Here is a 19574-nt window from a genome sequence, read left to right as displayed (position 1 = left end):
AGTAGAAATATGAATATAGGACAATCTTCAGGGAAAACTGTACATGCAGTGTTGTAGGAATTACAATGCTGTCTTCTTACATCTCCTAACGTTCCTGTCTGTTGGGACACAAATACTCATCCACATCACAAATATCTTCTCTTGCGTCTTTGAGAGATTTTAGAAAATCCGAATTCTTCACACATTTCCTCATGGAGAAATTCAAGATTTACCTTGGAACAATTTACAAATTCAGGACAGATTTAGAAAAAAAACATCGAATGAAAATGTATAGAAATATCACTGACATATTATGACAACTTCCATCCATCCATTATCTATATACCACATTGTCCTCACGAGGGTTGCTGGAGCCAATCTGTTGCAGGGCTACAATCACACTCACACCTACAGGCAATTTAGAATAACCAATCAACCTCAGCATATTTATGGACTGTGGGAGGAAGCCGGAGTGCCCAGAGAAAACCCACACATGCACAGGGAGAACATGCAAACTCCATGCAGAAAGATCCCAGGCCCACCCCAGGATTTGAACCAGAGATCTTCTTGCTGCAAGGTAAAAGTGCTAACCACTACTCTACTGTGCGGCCCTATTATGACAACTTGTTAAATCATTTTACATGTTAAGACTTATGCGATGAATTAATGCCCAAATGTTGTGGAGATTGAGATTATTCAACAGAGACCTATTGTACATTTTGATCAACATGACATAAGCAACTGATCATGTACGAAACAGCAGAGAATTGTACATAATCATTTGCATGGATGTACCAAAGCATTTACAACTTGTTCAAAGAAGTGAGAAACTGCTATTTTGATTCCCCTGGCTCTGCTTCTGACAATAAATCACATTTTAAAAATGCATATTCATATCAGGGCTGCACAGTGGTGTAGTGGTTAGCACTTTTGCCTTGCAGCAAGAAGATCCCAGTTTGAATCCCGGGGTGGGCCTGGGATCTTCCTACATGGAGTTTCCATGTTCTCCCTGTGCATGCGTGGGTTTTCTCCAGGTACTCCAGCTTCCTCCCACAGTCCAAAAATATGCTGAGGTTAATTGATTACTCTAAATTGTTCGTCTGTATATGTAGCCCTGCGACAGACTGACTACCTGTCCAGGGTGTCCCCTGCCTTCGCCCGAGTCAGCTGGGATAGGCTCCAGCACCCCCCGCGACCCTAGTGAGGATAAAGCGGTGTATAGAGAATGGAGGGATATTCATATCATTCATCTTGATTCAATGAACCATTCTGGACTCATGGCTGCTGCTTGGTGCTGGATTTCTTTACTCTGAGGGGCTACAAGACAAAGTTTCCCAGTTATGTGGCCTGGCATCATATTTTTATTTAAATGATATAATATTATGAGATATGCCACAAGGCAACACAATTCACTGACTTCATAATTAATTTGAACGGTGGTTTGAAAGCAAAGCTCAACATCTTGTTGTACCGTTTCATTGTCCTCATTTGTCGTTTCAAACCACGAGCTCGTTTTAGTGAAAAAGTCCACAGTGACAGCACATTTGGCTGCATGTGTTTCCAGAGCGTTCCTCTTTTTAATTCTTGCTTTCTTCGCGCCACTCTTGTTCATTCTGTTTTCGATCTTTCAAACACCTCTGACTGTGGAGAAGTTTTTTCCACTTAGATGCTGTTCTGACACAGAGCCAGCAGATGTCACTCTTCTGTCAAAGTGGTTCACTGCTTCATGAAGCTTCCATCTCACTTTCACTAAAGAAGTCACCATTGCCTAGACACGTGTGTAAATGCACATAGAGAACTGATGGTTTTTGCTGCTACGTGTGATGCTGCAGGTGTTTATTAAAGTCAGAGGAAATAGTCTGATAACCAGCAGGTGTGGGCAGAAAACAGGACTGAATGAGGTGTAAGAATGTTTCTGCAAAATCCCAGAATTACATTCAGTGCAAACTGAGCATTATTGTTTCAAACATGAATCTAACACGTGTCAGATTTGAGGCACATTAGTATCTGGACTTTGGCAGACATTAAAGGGAAACTTTAATGAGATTTGCTTTCTAGCGTCCTGAGATTTGGATACAGACCACAACAAAGAGCGATCGCCAGGTAATGTTGAGGTTTTCGTTCACTTCTCATCTCTAGTATGTTGTGGGACACTCATTGAGACTATCCGAGCCGGTCAGTGTGGGGAAAAAAGCACGTTAGGGCGGACTTTGATGCGGGGGGGGCAAGTTGCCCCATACTTTTCGCTAGCTGAGCTGCTAAGTTGCCTGCCTGGCTAAATACTGGAGCTGTGTCAAAAATTCATTTCTCCATCACTCACATGTATGAAATGATATATGAAAACAGACCCCAGGTTGAAAAAAACGAAGTTCCCCTTTAAGTCGATGTGTTATGTACTAGTTACCTGTTGGGGGCGCTGCGACCCCTAGACACAACCTGATCTACTCTGCCTGGGTGTCCTGGGTGATGGAGTGTGATGTTGAAAGAGCCGAAACAGTCCAGGAAGCATCACTGATGATGTGTTCAGGTTCATCAACTGTGTGTTGTATCTACTTCAGATGCGCTGCTTTGGATAAAAGCGTCTGATAAATGAAACTGTTGAATTGCAGTGAACAGCATACGACACAAGGGAGAACCAAAACAGGCAACAATGCATAATAGTTGGTTATGTTGCACAGCTCAGGTTGGAGCATCTCTAATTACTGACCACACACACACTGAGGATTTCAAATCTGCACTTTTCATTCTGGAACAATCTACAAGACCGAAACACTTAAACTGCTCCTCCTATTGTAACCAAATCTAACTTTTCTGCCTGGAACACATCCAGGGACTGAATGCATCCTGTAATCTAGGACAAGGATGCAGCATGAGCAGGGATTAATCAGAATAGAACAGAATAGCTACTTTATTGTCAACCGCAACAGACACTAGTTGGTGCACATTATGACTGAATTTCAGATACAATCTGTTAATGTTAGTGTATTTACTCCAAGTAAACACTCAACCAGCAGTATGTTCAAATACTGTGCAGTTTTAAGATGGAGTCCAGGTGTTTGTGAGAAACCAGTGGTTTGAAAGCACATTTTTTAAACTAATTTAGTTTGAGAACCATAACACATGCTCTCCAAAAATAAGTATAAAAGGAAGGGTGCATTATGTTACACTTTAAAACAAACAGTTCTGTTGTGTTCCTTTGTTTTTTATTTGAGGATCTCTCTTTTTGCAGTTGATCAGATCAACCATGTGGTCCCAGTGTGAAGGAAAAAAACTTCCTGTTGTTGGGAAGTTTTAAAAACCTTCTGGTGGGGTTGAGGGTAGAGAGGAAGGAGAGAACATGAAGACTTTGGAGGTCGCTGAGGCCGACAACAGCAGATCAGAAACATGCAGCTCCAGATCCAGAGAAACCTGCAGAGGACAAAACACAAAGTCAGTGACATACAAAGGTGGCGTCTAATTGTTTGAAGACATAAAGAGGAGAGGAGAGAGGAGAGAGGAATACATCATGTGAAATCCTCCAGCAGCCTGGGTTGGAAAATGAACATTTTGAGAAAAAACTGAGTGTAACAATGAGCTAAATGCAGTTAAAGCTGTCATTCACAGCATCTGCATGGATATTTAAGTCACCTGTTATAATGACTCTGTCTGTACTAAGACTAAATTAGTGAAGAACTCTGAAAATTCAGATAGAAATTCTGAGGGAGAGGCAGGTGGGAGATGAACAACTAACAGAACTTAGAGACATTACAAAGGTGAACTGCAGAGATGGTGCATTTTAGTGTTCAAAGTCACCTTTTCATTTGGTTATTGATCTGATCTTTCATAAGATCGGGGGTCTTGGAGAGATGGCTCTAAAGACAGCAAAAAGAGAGAAAACTTTAATTGACTCAGACAAATAATTACATCTGAGCTAAATGACTTCACATACTCATATTAACATTAAGTTTCTAATTAGCCAGTCTATTTGATAAACTTACCTTGTGTTAATTGCATGGTCTCACGAGTCATGCAATGGTCCTGGATCTGCCTCCCGTCATCTCTGGTCCATCCTGTCTGAATCTGCTTGATGTCGTTGAAGCACCAATTCTTTAAAAAAAAAGAGAGAGAGATACAGATGTATTTTTCAATTGATTCTGACATCACTACATTTTGTCAGACTGTGATGTGCTACATACTAAATCCCTGCAGTGTCTGTTGGCTCATTCTTTCTTTTCACATTTAAATTACCAGTGCATCCGGTAAAATCTCAATAAAGTTTCTTCTCCTCACAGGGCGGTCATCGTCTCTGGCTTCATCTCTGTTGGGGCTCGGTCACTCGTCTTCAAATCGTCTTTGGGGTCGTCCTTGTCTTGGTCTTGGGTCCCGAGATCATCAGTCTGAAAGAAATCAAAAAGAAAAACGCGGCAGAATCTTGTCGACGTGTGTTATTGTTGAGATTTCAAAAATATTAGATATATGAATGCAAAGTCAAAATCCAAAACTCACCGTTTCATGCAGCAGCATTCACAGGGATCCTTACGTACCTCTCCTGGAAACTTCCCTCTGGCAGCGAGACTTTCACCCTCACACTACACTTACTATCTTAAATAACACATTTAACCACCCCTTTTAATCCCAGTGTGACTCTCCTGAACTGTGATCTTGTCACTGTGGACTCCACTGTGGGTCCAGGGTGGGATACAGACGCACATGTTGCTTCTCTGTGACATGCCGTCTGCATCCTGTTCACCTTCTGACAGAGCGGAGCTTCACTGTGAGGGGGGGCACCACAGGAGGTTTCCCACAATGCCCCCCAGATCCGCCCACACCTCTGACGGGCACCCTGACAAGAGTCCCACCGACAAGAACCGAGCTCAGACAGAATCACACAAAATACAGTCGAAGAAAATTCATCCAAATAAAGTTGGAATAGATCTGATCAGACATAATCACAAGAGATTCATTCAAATAAAAACTGACCAGATCACATCCAGAAAATCACACGTAGCTAAAATGTTTAAAACAAAACGGGGTAAATTTAATGAAATGAAAGGTTTGTGAACCTTCTTACCTGGAGGTTGGCTGGCAGGAAGTCCAGCAGCCCTCTTAGGTAAGGCAGGAGGCATCTGAGGAGAGAAACTCACACACTGGTTAGAAAAAAATGCTAAGAGAGGACCTCCTGCATGTTTGTCAGCATTCTGTATGTTTGTCAGGAGGTCCCTCAACAGAAAAACTTGGAGGGGAAGAAGAGTCCTCCGATATCCTGCAACTCCAAGGGAGGGGAGAAAAAGAAGGGTGAGAGGGGGAGGAGGGGGAGTAGATAGGAGAGAGGGGGGAAGGGAGAAAAAGAAGAGTTTTTTTTTGTTTTGTTTTTTAGAAAAAGAAGAGTTTTTGAGAAAGAGAAGAGTTTTTTTAGAAAAAGAGTTTTTTGAGAATTTTTTTTATTTTTTGAGAAAATTTTTTTTAATTTTTTTGAGAAAAAGAAGAGTTTTTTTCGAAAAAGAAGAGGGTTTTTTGTTTTGGTTTTTTTAGAAAAAGAAGAGTGAGAAGATCAGGAGGAGGAGGAGGGGTTAGGAGAGAGAGGCCGAGGAATGGGAGAAGAAGAGCGAGAGGGGGAGGAGGGACGAACGAGTGGGAGAAGAATGGGAGAATAAAAAGACTCAGAGGAGGAGAAGGAAGAGGAGGAGGAGGGGTCAGGAGAGACAGGCCGAGGAATGGGAGAAGAAGAGCGAGAGGGGGAGGAGGGACGAACGAGTGGGAGAAGAATGGGAGAATAAAAAGAATCGGAGGAGGAGAAGGAGGACGAGGAGTCCTCAGGGAGGGACAGGTGAAGAGGAAAGGAAGGAGAGATGGGGGGAGGAGAAGGAGGAGGAGAGATGGAGTGAGGGAGGGCAGAAAAAGCAGAGCAAGAGGGGGAGGAGGAGACAGGGTGGGAAGAGGAAAAGATGCAGGGAAAAAGAATAGAGGAGAGAGGAGAGAGGGGGGAAGAAGAGCGAGGACGCTTGGAGGGAGGGGGGGAGGAGGAAGAGGGGGAGGAAGAGGAGAGAGGAGAGGGGGAGGGAGACAAGCGAGGACGCTTGGAGGGAGGGGGGGAGGAGGAGGGAGCGCATGGTGGAGGTGAGGGTGTGCTGTACCTTGGAGAGTCGCTGGGGTCCGACGTCCGCTGGAAACAGAAACAAAAACAACATTTCAACACAGACTCAGGAAACTGGAGCAAAGAGGTGAAGCTGCTCAAAGAGGGACGCTCAGGAGAACCTCAGAGGAACTCAGAGGAGAACATGTTGCTGCACCCCGAGTCTCTGATCGACTCCAGCTTCAGGGTTTCAGGAAGATGCTTCACATTTCTGCTCAGAGACTAATCCAGAAAGAAAACTTCTCAACTAAAATCCTCACTTTGTTTATCTTTAGTCAGCAGAGACTAAAAACTCACACAGCTCTGCAACGTCACAAACCAGCTCTCATGAATGCTCCTCGTTTTACTTCTCCATCATTTCACTTATTTTAACTCCAAATTCCATAAATACCATGCATCAAAATGCAAAACACTAAATCTGTTTTACAAAAATGATCTTTTAACAATAATAATACAGTAAACAACTGTGAATATAGATTAAAATATCTGTAAAGTATTTAAATTATAACACTATTAAAGTAGAACCAAAATAATAATTATTGTATTACAGATTATATTTTCTGAAATACTACTACTACTACATAATAATAATAATAATAATAATAATAATAATAATAATAATGTTTTACAAAATAAATACAGATATTTGCTGTTCTTTTTCACTTGGACAATACACTATTCCATTATTCTTTAACAATGATAATACAGTAAACCACTGTGAATATGGGTTAAAAAATAATGGAAACCACAGGAAACATCTGTGATGTATTTAAATAAAAATTATATTAAAATAACCGTAATAATAATCAACTCTGGCTTCCTCCCACAGTCCAAAAATATGCTGAGGTTAATTGATTACTCTAAATTGCCAGTGTCATCAGAGTATTTCTGAATGTGGCAGGACTCAGTGCTGTATTTGAAGTCAGATGTACACAGAATGAATGGAGCCAGGACTGTTCCTTGTGCAGGCCCAGTACTACTCATTTCATACTGTTTGTCTGTATATGTAGCCCTGCGACAGACTGGCGACCTGTCCAGGGTGTCCCCTGCCTTCCCCCGAGTCAGCTGAGATCGGCTCCAGCACCCCCCGCGACCCGAGTGAGGATAAAGCGGTGTATAGAGAATTTTTAAGTAACCAATTAACCTCAGCATATTTTTGGACTGTGGGAGGAAGCCGGAGTGCCCGGAGAAAACCCACGCATGCACAGGGAGAACATGCAAACTACCATTAGCATTTACTATTTGATTTCCATCCCCAATGTACACATTTTTTTCTTGTAGCTAACAGCAAATATTTGTAAATTAACTATATTTTGCCGATTTAAATACAGTGAAAATAACATACATTTAGTGCCAATTGTTGTGAAATAATAATAACAATGATTAGTGTTTATAAAAATACATATTTTTGATGTGGATATTACACGTGCACGTTCTGACGTCGGGACGTTTCCCCTCGCGACGCTTCTTCAAATACTTCCATCGTCATGGTTACCAAAGATACACATTTCTTAGTGTTTTATGAAATATGGGCCAGTCGCCATCTTGCTTTTTAATTTCTGAAACCAAATTATACAGAACCGGGTATCTTCTTGCTGCAAGGCGAAAGTGCCAACCACTACTCCAATGTGCAGCCACATTGTGAAATAACAAATATCAATTTATAAAATGCAGATTTTTGACGTTTTTCATAGTGAACATGTAAATTATTCATTTTACTGGTCTCGGCACATTTAAATCAATATCCACATCATGATAAACTGAACGTTTGATCGGAAACCTTAAAAAGAGGCTCCGAGGACCTTCAATGCTTCACACACAACTGATCATATTTGGAACATTTTATGAGAAATGGACCAGCAGCCATTTTCCACCGAACTTTCCATGTTAAACTAGAAACGCACTCGGAGAGCGCAGACCTTCGCCAGGCCATCTGTTTGTCTGTCTGTCTGTCTGTTAACATAACTCGAAAAGTCATGGACGGATTTTCACCATTTTTTACAGAATGCCCGGAAGCCCAAAGTAACAATCTATTAGATTTTGGAGGTGATCCGGATCACCGTCTGGATCCAGGATTTTTTTTGAAGGACTGTACAATTTTGAGAGATGCCATCTCTCAAAATTGTACAGACGGTGATCCGGATCACCTCCAAAAACTAATCGATTGTTACTTTTGGCCTTCCGGGCATTCTGTAAAAATCTGGTGAAAATCCCTCCATGACTTTTTGAGTTATGCTGTTAATTATCAGACAAACAGACAAACTCCGATGATTACATAACCTCCTGGCGGAGGTAACAAAATAACAGTTTTATCTACACATTCTCCTGTACGGTTATACAGCAAAACACAGTGTTCAGAGAAGATCAGCTGATGAGAAAAGCATGAAAATAATTTTCTTACCTTCATGTTGACAGTCCAAATGCAAAATGGAAAGTTCGAACGTCAACAGGCCTTTTGTAGGTGCGCGTCACCTTCTGTTGCCATGATTTAAAAGATGCACTGTGCTTGACCAGTTCTGATCTGCAGCTAAAACAATCGTCCATGTTGTCCATTTCTGTTTCGCTTTTCCACGTATGCGCACGAGTTTCCATCGCCTGTCAGAGATGTGTGGAGCCTCAAAGCTACCTGAACCTTTTCTGACAAGATCCGCCTCTGATTGAAGCATCTTAGTGAGAACAAGATCCTTATTGCACTAAAATCATCTTATAGTCCTTCTAATAACACAGTTCAAGCAGTGCTCCGTAATTTTGTGCTTAATGGCCGCTTACCTTAATGAAATTCTCCTGGCAGCTCTGATGGATCTCGGGATTCATCCACAGAAGATTAAATACAAATAAATAAACCCTATAAACCCAGAATCATTGTGGAACAGAGACTGAATATCAGGGCCAGAGTGGGATTCATGCTCAGCCCTGGAGTTTCAGGCCCACTTTAGATCACGACCTATTAATATTAAAATCATGTAACTACATGTCAAGTCTACAATAGCACACTTTTCTGTAAAGCCCTGTAAGTCAGTGTATTTTTCTAAAATACTTCCAATTCAGTGCAAGTAAGGGTTGCTTCACAATGTGGATTTATTTCAAAATAAGTGCACATCTCCAACATTATTCTTTACAACACATACTTGTCAGCAATATCAGAATCTGTTCTGTTCAAATAAGTGTTCAGATATTCAAATCTTAAAATTAATTAAAAGAAAAAATATAAATATTTCATTTTAAAGAAAAAAATAAAAATAAAATAAGAAGTGTTGCAGTTTCTAATAACGCTATCGTCTTTTTTTCCTCTGCAAGGAAACAGTTCCATCGCAACTTAGATTTCACAGAACATCAGTTAAAGGGCAAATCTCCAACACTACTCTTTACAACATCAGCATGTATGTATGTACATCCTGTGACTGAGGGCGAGCAAATTATCAAAACTAACAACCGACTCATCTTCATCTGTCTCATCCCTAACTTGTGGTTCAGGGTTCTGCTGCTGTGATCAGTCCTTGAGGAGACTCTCCTCCATAGACATAATAAAGAGTAGACGCCGCATCGACCGCTACTGCCTATTGGCGCTGACGAGCCGTGGGGCCGAGAGTGCCTGTATTCGTGTTGGTGCGCACGAAACCGAAACTAAAACTTACGTGACAGTTTCACGAATCCCCGTGAGACCAGGTTGTGTATTCACCTTATTCAGGAAGTGAGGCAGGGCAGCGCCATTTTTGAGAGCGACTTCCGATTGACCGTCTTTGCACTATAACAACATCGAGTCCTCTCGCTACTGTAGCTACTTTTAACTGTTCTTTTAAGCGATTTTAACATGTTTGGCATCAATTACGCTGTCCGCGGGTGCCACAACAACTGGGGAAAGATGAAGCTTTCTCTCTCTCAGAATTGTTTAGAGCACGGAAAGGTTAGATCTGAATGCTGCGGTCCAGCTCATGGCTATGTAAACAAACAGCTTGCATCGGTCACTGTCAGCGCAGCTGCAGCGATTCTACCAAAGTTCAGTTTCCACTAAAGACCTAGCCATGCCATCAGTGAGGTAAAAAGATACTCTCTGCTATTTTGAGACGTTGTTATGACTGCGGTTTGGTCAGAATCAGTTTTTTGTTGCTCCAGGGAATTAGCATTAGCTTGTGACAGGGCTAATAACACAGTAAACTGCAGGAGCTGTTTCAGAAATGACAATAACAACCTCTGTTTGCACAGCCACATCGTATATACATGAATCAAATTAAGTTTTATTCAAATCAACATACCTTCCATAATATGGCAGCAGCGTGACTGCAGAACTGCCCCAACCCACGACGCTGAAGTTAGCTTCCGATTCGGCACTTAAGGGAAAAGTTAAGGGGAAATGAAATGAACGTGCGGTGCGACAGTTTATCCACTGATTATCTGTTTTTTTCGACACTTCTTGATGTGTAAACATTTTAGACATTTGGGTAAGTCATTAACTATGCCTGACAAGAGCTATTGTATTTGTAAAATTTGTATTTTATTTGTGAAAACGTTTAAGGGGATATTTCACCGTTTTTGCTTTATAACCAGTCCTTATTAGACCAGGTCCAGATTGAAAACCACTGTACCTACACTCCTCACATCTGTACTCAACTATTCTACAGAGCCTGAAAATTCATAAAAACATAGTCTCTGATTTGTGAAAACTTTATTCTATTTGTGAAAATGCAATAAAGGCACATTTTACAGTTTTTTTCTCATCCAGACCACATTAGACCAGGTCCAGGTCGAGAACCGCTACACGTAGACTCTTCAAATCTGGACTGAATTATTCTACAGAGCCTGTAGATTCATAAAAACATAGTCTCTGATTTGTGAAAACTTTATTCTATTTGTGAAAATGCAATAAATGCACATTTTACTGTTTTTTCAGCATATACACCACATTAGACCAGGTCCAGCTTGAGAACCGCTACACTTAGACTCTTCAAATTTAGACTGAATTATTCTACAGAGCCTGTAGATTAATAATAACATAGTCTCTGATTTGTGAAAACTTTATTCTATTTGTGAAAATGCAATAAATGCACATTTTACTGTTTTTTCAGCATATAGACCACATTAGACCAGGTCCAGCTTGAGAACCGCTACACTTAGACTCTTCAAATTTAGACTGAATTATTCTACAGAGCCTGTAGATTCATAAAAACATAGTCTCTGATTTGTGAAAACTTTATTCTATTTGTGAAAATGCAATAAATGCACATTTTACTGTTTTTTCAGCATATAGACCACATTAGACCAGGTCCAGCTTGAGAACCGCTACACTAAGACTCTTCAAATTTAGACTGAATTATTCTACAGAGCCTGTAGATTCATAAAAACATAGTCTCTGATTTGTGAAAACTTTATTCTATTTGTGAAAATGCAATAAATGCACATTTTACTGTTTTTTCAGCATATAGACCACATTCGACCAGGTCCAGGTCGAGAACCGCTACACTTAGACTCTTCAAATCTGGACTGAATTATTCTACAGAGCCTGTAGATTCATAAAAACATAGTCTCTGATTTGTGAAAACTTTATTCTATTTGTGAAAATGCAATAAATGCACATTTTACTGTTTTTTCAGCATATAGACCACATTAGACCAGGTCCAGCTTGAGAACCGCTACACTTAGACTCTTCAAATTTAGACTGAATTATTCTACAGAGCCTGTAGATTCATAAAAACATAGTCTCTGATTTGTGAAAACTTTATTCTATTTGTGAAAATGCAATAAATGCACATTTTACAGTTTTTTTCTCATCCAGACCACATTAGACCAGGTCCAGCTCGAGAACCGCTACACTTAGACTCTTCAAATCTGGACTGAATTATTCTACAGAGCCTCTGAATTCATAAAAACATCGTCTCTGATTTGTGAAAACTTTATTCTATTTGTGAAAATGCAATAAATGCACATTTTACAGTTTTTTTCTCATCCAGACCACATTAGACCAGGTCCAGCTCGAGAACCGCTACACTTAGACTCTTCAAATCTGGACTGAATTATTCTACAGAGCCTCTGAATTCATAAAAACATCGTCTCTGATTTGTGAAAACTTTATTCTATTTGTGAAAATGCAATAAAGGCACATTTTACTGTTTTTTCAGCATATAGACCACATTAGACCAGGTCCAGCTTGAGAACCGCTACACTTAGACTCTTCAAATTTAGACTGAATTATTCTACAGAGCCTGTAGATTCATAAAAACATAGTCTCTGATTTGTGAAAACTTTATTCTATTTGTGAAAATGCAGTAAATGCACATTTTACTGTTTTTTCAGCATATACACCACATTAGACCAGGTCCAGGTCGAGAACCGCTACACGTAGACTCTTCAAATCTGGACTGAATTATTCTACAGAGCCTGTAGATTCATAAAAACATAGTCTCTGATTTGTGAAAACTTTATTCTATTTGTGAAAATGCAATAAATGCACATTTTACTGTTTTTTCAGCATATAGACCACATTAGACCAGGTCCAGCTTGAGAACCGCTACACTTAGACTCTTCAAATTTAGACTGAATTATTCTACAGAGCCTGTAGATTCATAAAACATAGTCTCTGATTTGTGAAAACTTTATTCTATTTGTGAAAATGCAATAAATGCACATTTTACTGTTTTTTCAGCATATAGACCACATTAGACCAGGTCCAGGTCGAGAACCGCTACACGTAGACTCTTCAAATCTGGACTGAATTATTCTACAGAGCCTGTAGATTCATAAAAACATAGTCTCTGATTTGTGAAAACTTTATTCTATTTGTGAAAATGCAATAAATGCACATTTTACTGTTTTTTCAGCATATAGACCACATTAGACCAGGTCCAGCTTGAGAACCGCTACACTTAGACTCTTCAAATTTAGACTGAATTATTCTACAGAGCCTGTAGATTCATAAAAACATAGTCTCTGATTTGTGAAAACTTTATTCTATTTGTGAAAATGCAATAAATGCACATTTTACTGTTTTTTCAGCATATAGACCACATTAGACCAGGTCCAGGTCGAGAACCGCTACACGTAGACTCTTCAAATCTGGACTGAATTATTCTACAGAGCCTGTAGATTCATAAAAACATAGTCTCTGATTTGTGAAAATTTTATTCTATTTGTGAAAATGCAATAAATGCACTTTTAAAATAAAAGCATATCCACCTCAAAGCTAAGCGCTTGTTTTCATTACTGAAAAACCAAGCTCACCTCTCATGTTCTCATCCAGCTGCAGAGAAACACCGATGTCACAGATTTTCACCGTCTCAAAGTTGCCTTTGATGACCACATTGCATGACTTCATGTCGCCGTGCAGCAGCTTCTTCTCATTGTGCAGATACTGTAAAGACAAACAAACACAGCATTCCCACCCGTCAACAGTCGTTTGTGTTGATGTTGTTAAATCAAATTTGAAGATGGCAGATGCTGACAGAAGATGAAAATGTTTTGGGGAAAAAAACCAAAATACGTTGATCTGTAAGTCAAGAAGTTAAAACTAAAAGTTGAATTTAAGCTGAGCAACAATTTCAATACATAGAGCGACACGTGTGACGTTAATTCAATGTAATCTATGCGTTGGCAGCAGGTAGATGAATCACCTGCAGGCTGCGGGCCACATGCAGCGCCACTTTCTCTATGTTGGCGGCAGGGAAAGCCTTCAGACTGTCCTTCTTCCTCTTCTCTATCACATCATTGAGGGATTGCTCTCCTCCGTACTCCATGGCCAGACATTTGGAGCCGTCTTTAGCCGTGGCAAAGGCACGGAAACCTTAATGTTGAAGCAAGAAACACAGAATTACCACCAGAAATGTAACGCAGCATCACAAGCTGATTGACCTTGGCAGAATGTAATGGAATCAATGTGAAATAAGTCACATTTTATAACAACAGCCAACATGAGATGCGTCTTGGTGAGGAATGTCAAAAACGTACAAAATAGCCCTTGCTTTGAAGTTTGCCGTTTGCTGTCAAATTTATCTAAATTGCAAATTTGCCCACTTTTTGTTCTGTGCATTTTAAAACCGATGAAACATATGAAAAAATAAAAACAAGTTGATAGTGAACTGTGGGATCCAGTAAAATGTCAAATACAACTATGTTACTATACTACCTGCTGTAATGAGACATGAAATGTTGGGATGCCTTTGACAACAATCAGTCTACGGTGCGTACCTAAAATAAAGCATCGACTTGCTGCTCTAGTTAACCTTTTCTTGGACATTTAAGTCTGGAATTTACAATTTAATATAATACTATTTTGACATGGAAAAATAATATTTAAGGTGACTTCAGGAGCCTGCTAGCCTAGCCGCGCTAGACAACCCACAGCAACGAATTTAATTCTCTGCCAGGGTGGGTCTAGTTACCCTCCATAAGGCTCGAGGCTGGATGCTCCTAAAACTGGCCGGACCAATCACCATGAAGTGTAGAGTCAGAAGGCGGGCATAACTAATTTACGACAGAGGCGCGACGATTCTGACAGAAACAACCGGCGCACAATAAACAGTTATCTTTCGACTCAGCTTTGGCCACAGCCCTTAAAGATTTGAAGCTAAAATTCAACTTGAAAGATAAACAAAGGACGGCACTGAAGTGTTTCATTGAGAAGAAAGACGTATGTGGACTTATGCCGACGGGATATGGCAAATCCTTAATATACCAGTTGGCTCCGCTGGTTGGGAAGCTAATGGGACTTAGCCACAATCCGCCGGCGCTCGAGGAACTACGTCAGCCTATTCGTTGCGCTGATTGGTTGTATACCTACCCAATTGCTGCAGAGTGATTTGAAAGACAACCTTTTAGCCCGCCTCCCTCCCTGTCAAGCGGTCCTAGACCCTTGTGCCTTCAGAACATGGGTCTAGCAGGGCTAGGCTAGGGGCCTGCAGCACAAGGCCAAAATTAGTTAAGCTCTCTACATAAACTGCCTGAAGGTCTCATGTTCAATTGAGTGACTGGTTTTAGATTTATTGTTGCAGGTTTAACGTTGTGACAAGTTCGCTGTCCGTGGGTCCACTCAATACACACACACGCCTTGGTTGTCGAGGGAATATTGTTTATTATTTCACGATTCAATGTATACCACAGTCCGGTACGCAGCCTCCGCTGTCACCCAGTCCACGCAGCCTCCGCTGTCACCCAGTCCACGCAGCCTCCGCTGTCACCCAGTCCACGCAGCCTCCGCTGTCACCCAGTCCACGCAGCCTCCGCTGTCACCCAGTCCACGCAGCCTCCGCTGTCACCCAGTCCACGCAGCCTCCGCTGTCACCCAGTCCACGCAGCCTCCGCTGTCACCCAGTCCACGCAGCCTCCGCTGTCACTCAGTCCACGCAGCCTCCGCTGTCACTCAGTCCACGCAGCTTCCACTGTCTCTCCGCTGCTCCTCTCATCTCTGTCTGCCCGACTTTTTATCCTCCGCTCCGGCTGCTACTGCGGAGATAATCAGGTCAGCCGATTACCACCACCTGTGTCAATTACCTTGACGCTGCCTCCACACCTCTCTCTCCTGCAGCTGAGCTCTCCCACGCCCATCGCCACATATCCCCACCGCCCGACTTAGGCCGGGGAGCCATCCGGCCTAACCAACTCCCCCCACCGGCTCCAAGGAGCGGGAGAGGAAGTCAGCCACGGCCATCTGCGCCCCCGGCCTATGAATCACTGTGAACTTAAAAGGCTGTAGAGCTAGATACCACCGTGTGATTCGGGCGTTGGTATCCTTCATGCGATGGAGCCATTGGAGAGGGGCGTGGTCCGAACAGAGGGTGAATGGGCGTCCCAGGAGGTAGTAGCGCAGGGCCCCGACCGCCCACCTGATTGCCAGGCACTCTTTCTCTACCGTGCTGTAGCGAGCCTCCCTCTCAGACAACTTGCGGCTGATGTAAACTACAGGGCGGTCGACGCCCTGCACCTGCTGGGACAAAACGGCCCCCAGCCCTCTGTTCGACGCATCAGTCTGCAGGAAAAAAGGGAGAGAGAAGTTAGGTGTGTAGAGGAGTGGCTCCCCACAGAGGGCCTGCTTTATTCTCTCAAACGCCCGCTGGCACTGCTCCGTCCACTGGACCGGATCTGAGGCACTCTTCCGGGTCAGGTCGGTCAAGGGGCTGGCCAGGTCCGAGAATTTAGGTATGAACCGCTGATAGTAGCCCGCCAGCCCCAGGAACCGCCGTACCTCTTTTTTGGACTTGGGCTGCGGACAGGCTGCGATCGCTGCTGTCTTATCCACCTGTGGGTGCACCTGCCCGCCGCCCAAGTGGTGACCCAGATACCGTACCTCCCTCCGTCCAACCGCGCACTTCTTCGGGTTGGCCGTCAGCCCCGCCTGTCTCAAGGACTCCAGCACCGCGGCCACCTGCCGCACATGCGCCGCCCAGCTGTTACTATGGATGATAACATCATCCAGGTAGGCGGCCGCATATGCTGCGTGCGGCCGCAGCACCTTGTCCATGAGACGCTGGAACGTGGCTGGGGCTCCGAACAACCCGAACGGAAGCGTCACGAATTGGTACAAACCGTACGGAGTGGAGAAGGCCGTTTTTTCCTTGGACTCCGGTGACAGGGGAATCTGCCAGTAGCCCTTGGTCAAATCCAGTGTGGTGAAGAAACGCGCAGTGCCCAGCCGATCCAGGAGCTCGTCGACCCTTGGCATGGGATAGGCATCAAATCGTGACACGTCATTCACCCTGCGGTAGTCCACACAGAACCGTATAGACCCATCCTTCTTGACGACAAGAACAATGGGGCTACACCAGGCACTGTTTGACTCTTCTATCACTCCCATCTCTAGCATTGCTTTCAATTCCTTCTGAACTAATTTTCTCTTATGTTCAGGCAGTCTGTAAGGTCGTGAAAAAACCCTCACGCCTCGGGGGGTCTCGATGTGGTGCTGTATGAGGTCTGTACGCCCTGGCAGGGGGGAAAACACGTCAGCAAACCGCTCCTGCAACATGGCAATGTCGGCTTTTTGGGACTGCGAGAGGTGGTTTTCAACGGGGAGTGAGGTGGAATTGCCCGGCTTTGGAACCTCAGGCCCTAACTCGTCTCTCTCTTCAACTACAGTCACCAAAGAAGCCGACTCCGCCTCTCTCCATGCTTTTAGGAGGTTGAGGTGGTAAACCTGTGTTGCTTCTCCCCTGTCAGAGCGTGCCACCTCATAATCCACCTCCCCTACTCGTCGTGTGACCACGAAGGGCCCTTGCCACTTGGCGAGTAATTTCGAGCTAGAAGATGGAAGTAATACAAGTACTTTTTCTCCCGGTGAAAATTGTCTGAGCTTTGCCCCTCTGTTGTACAGGCGTTGTTGTCGTTCCTGGGCCTTGAGCAAATTCTCACGTGAAAGCTGTCCCAGTGATTGGAGTTTTGCTCTAAGGTCCAGGACGTACTGTATTTCATTCTTACTTGGGCTTGGACCTTCCTCCCAGTTTTCTTTAACCAGGTCCAAAACCCCACGTGGCTTCCTGCCAAACAGCAGTTCAAAGGGAGAAAAATCCCGTGGAGGCCTGGGGCACCTCCCGCACTGCAAACAACAGAGGGTCCAGCCATTTATCCCAATTGCTGCTCTCCTCGTGAATGAACTTACGAATCATGTTCTTCAAGGTCTTATTCAGACGCTCCACCAGACCATCGGTCTGTGGGTGGTACACACTTGTCCGAATAGACTTGATGCCCAATAATTCGTAAAGTTCCCGAAGTGTTCGTGACATAAACGAGGTGCCCTGGTCAGTCAGAATCTCTTTGGGGATTCCAACTCGGGAGATGACCTGAAACAGTGCTTGTGCAACACTCTTTGCAGAGATGGTGCGCAACGGCACTGCTTCGGGATATCGTGTTGCGTAATCCACTAGGACTAACACAAACCGATATCCTCGTGCGCTCCGGTGAAATGGCCCGATGAGGTCCATACCAATTCTTTCAAATGGAACCTCTATCAATGGTAATGGGTGCAAAGGCGGCCGTGGGATGGCCGGTTGGTTAACCAACTGGCATTCAGGACAAGACGCACACCACCGGCGTACGTCTTCCCGAATGCCAGGCCAATAGAATCGGGCCATGACCCGGTCGAGTGTTTTTTCATACCCCATGTGACCAGCCATTGGGTTGAAATGTGCCGCCTGGAAAACTGTTTCCCGGCGGCCCCTTGGCACCAACAATTGGGTGGCTATATTCTGCGTCTGAGTGTCACGAGTCACTCTGTATAATCTGTCTCTGATTAATGAAAAGTGTGGATATGCAGGTGCTGTGCCCGGGTGCACCAACTGACCATCAATCTTTATCACTTGGTCGAAAGCTGAGCGCAGTGTGTCATCCCGAGACTGTTCCAGAGGAAGATCTCCATGGGGTGTATGACAGGAACCCGCGGAGCCTCCTGACGAGGCCCCTCGGGATCCCCCTCCCCGTCTGCAGTGTCGGACAACCTCGCATCACACTGAGCACAGCACACATATCACACGTCCCTACCGCTCGTGAACGCACTCCCACACATTTCCCCACTGCCCCCTGGAACCCAGGCCAATCCCGTACCCAAATAAGGGGTGCGTTAAGGCGGGAGCTAACCGCGGCCTTGATGATATGCTTTTTTCCCTTGAATCTAACTTCCACTGGCACAACAGGATATTTGTGAACATCCCCATGTCACACCTTATCCTCACCCAGGATGCCTTCCACCAATGCCCCGGGTCGAACCAGGTTTTGGTGAATCAGGGACTGTCCACAGCCCAAATCCACATAGCCCGATGTACACCCCCCTGGATCCTTACCGGAACGCTGTATGTCCCTCCCGGACCGGGAGAGGGTGCTGGCGTGCCGGCAACCCGAACCACCTGGCCGACCTCCATGAGCGGACACTCCCGGTCGGAAGTGGCCAGGCTGCCCACACCGCCAGCACTCCGTGACCTGACGTTTGAGGAGCCCCCGGTGGGTTGGGAAACAGCGTAGCAAGCAGCAGCCGGAGCCTGGGTGGGAAGGAGAAGCAAAAGAGAGGTTAGCTACGGGGCACCGGAACCGGAGGCGTCAGTGAACGTGGCGCCGATGTCAGCGGCAGGCCAGGGTTTTCCTGCGTGGCGCTGGTGTCGGTCGCATTCCGGGAGCGTGCCCGTCCTTGGCCTCCCGACTGGACCGCCAGGTGATCCTCGGCCAGCGTCACTTGCTGCCCTCAGATCGCCGGGCGATGATACCTCACCCAGTTGCTCGTCTGCCCCTGGCTAAACCCCTCGATGAACTGCTCCACCACAATCTTCTCCAGAAGCCGACTCTCCTCCGCGGTCTCCCCCCGGCAGCAGCCACCTGCGTTGCCGCGTCCTTCACCTGCTGGGCAAACACAAACGAGCGGTCGCCCCGCCCCCAGCCGAGCGCCCCGGAAACGGCGCCGGTGGTCCTCAGGCGAGAGGCCCGTCCTGTCCAGCACCGCCTTCCTGACATCAGCGAAATTCCTCCGGGCCGCCGCCGGCAGGCTGATCGCTGCCGTCTGGGCCTCCCCCGTCAGTAGGGG

At 44.4% G+C, this 19574-nt stretch overlaps 2 long non-coding RNA genes across 2 annotated transcripts; both read right to left on the bottom strand.

Annotated features, from left to right (window-relative positions):
• Window positions 1-2863: 2863 nt before the first annotated feature.
• On the bottom strand, window positions 2864-5323 carry LOC127530275 (uncharacterized). Its single transcript, XR_007936736.1, has 4 exons — window positions 4207-5323; window positions 3957-4065; window positions 3772-3830; window positions 2864-3387 (listed from the first exon to the last, which is right to left on the bottom strand). It is a non-coding gene; the product is annotated as an uncharacterized LOC127530275 (long non-coding RNA).
• A 3828-nt stretch (window positions 5324-9151) lies between these two features.
• LOC127530276 (uncharacterized) lies at window positions 9152-13427 on the bottom strand. Its single transcript, XR_007936737.1, has 2 exons — window positions 13304-13427; window positions 9152-10419 (listed from the first exon to the last, which is right to left on the bottom strand). It is a non-coding gene; the product is annotated as an uncharacterized LOC127530276 (long non-coding RNA).
• Window positions 13428-19574: the final 6147 nt, after the last annotated feature.

This window comes from Acanthochromis polyacanthus, chromosome 16 (assembly GCF_021347895.1).
Source record: "Acanthochromis polyacanthus isolate Apoly-LR-REF ecotype Palm Island chromosome 16, KAUST_Apoly_ChrSc, whole genome shotgun sequence".
In the NCBI taxonomy this organism is placed as follows: Eukaryota; Metazoa; Chordata; class Actinopteri; family Pomacentridae; genus Acanthochromis; species Acanthochromis polyacanthus.
This window is presented reverse-complemented; position numbering and strand designations above follow the sequence as displayed.